Source organism: Sinocyclocheilus anshuiensis, unplaced genomic scaffold (assembly GCF_001515605.1).
Source record: "Sinocyclocheilus anshuiensis isolate Anshui unplaced genomic scaffold, SAMN03320099.WGS_v1.1 scaffold326, whole genome shotgun sequence".
In the NCBI taxonomy this organism is placed as follows: domain Eukaryota; kingdom Metazoa; phylum Chordata; class Actinopteri; order Cypriniformes; family Cyprinidae; genus Sinocyclocheilus; species Sinocyclocheilus anshuiensis.
In genome coordinates, this window is record NW_015546098.1 from 1,077,105 (window position 1) to 1,078,460 (window position 1,356).

The following is a 1,356-nucleotide window of genomic DNA, read 5'->3' on the forward strand; positions in this document are numbered from 1 at the left end:
CACACACACACACTCTCTCTCTCTCTCTCTCTCTCTCTCTCTCTCTCTCACACACTCTCTCACACTCTCTCACACACACACACACACACACACACACACACACACACACACAGGAGAGACACTCATGCAATCCCACATGACTAAAGTCTTGTTGTTAAACGGTCCAGTTGTTTTCTTTTTTTTTATTTGTTCATTTTATTATTACTTTTTTTAATATCTAGTTTCTACATGTTTCTTACTTGAAAAGTTGAGTAATTGTCCAAAATCGCCAAATGTGCAATTTATCCAGAGACCAGATAGTAAAGAACCAATAGCTGACAAGTTGCTAAATTTAGTCTGTCGGTTAGCAGTGTTGAGTTTTGATAACTAAAGATGTGACACACATGAACACTTGAGATTCAATACTGGTGCAAATAATGCAGAGGTTTTTATTGGCTGCCGTGTTTTACGTGCTGATGTTCACGCACCTCTTTTGAAGCGAAACCTTTGACCACAGGAACTTCGTAACATAAAGAGCTGAGCTGCTAAGCTTTTTGTGTTCAGATTCAGCTTTGAAAGGTCAACCCGAGTCTTTTAATAGACGTATGTGGCTTTGAGTGACATTTACTTTCATCTTTGCTGAAGTGTTGTAACACTGTTCTCGTTGTGATGCTTTGGGGAAGTGTGAGTCTGGAGACATCGATGCATGATCTCCTTTTGAGCACGGTTATGTTTTAAGGCAAGAATGTTCATATTAGCATCGTTAAGATACGTTTTTCCATTTCACAACGGTTGCATTCACAGTGGCATGCTTTAACCCTCTGGTATTGTTCATTTGGGAGTCACACTTGTGTTGTTCATGGTCAAAACTGACCGGAGGCCGTAATCGTGTGGTCATTTTATTTTTGTGAAATTAATATACTATATTTAATTTCAATAATGTTTTTTTTTCTTTAATATTTAGCATTTTGAGTGTATTTCATGTTATTAATTAATATGCATATCTAAATTATGGACTATTTTCGGTATAAAAAAAACAAAAATTGTATATCATTTTTCAATTAAAGCAGTATTTAAGTAAAAAAAAAAATAGAGCAAAAGTATTTAAAATCCATTGAATTGAGGCATAAAAAAATAAAGAAAATCATCTTTAATCCCATGGTGTAGCCATATATTTTCAGTGCTGTGTATTCCTTAGTTACTGAGCAGTGTTTTCAGGCTACATTTTGTCACCCCTTCATTGCTCTGCAATTATTTGTAGATTGTACACACAAAAACATCTTTGTATTTTTGCCTATTTTCCTATGGCGGTCATTTTTGACCACGAACAACAGAAGCGTGACTTTTTTTTTTTTTTTTTTTTTTTTTTTTTCCCAC

At 35.0% G+C, this 1,356-nt stretch overlaps 1 protein-coding gene across 1 annotated transcript in view; it reads left to right on the forward strand.

Moving 5' to 3' along the window:
- The window catches only part of LOC107700308 (transmembrane protein 131-like), a 60,205-nt gene that overhangs the window by 18,887 nt on the left and 39,962 nt on the right, over positions 1–1,356 (forward strand). The window lies entirely within an intron of this gene.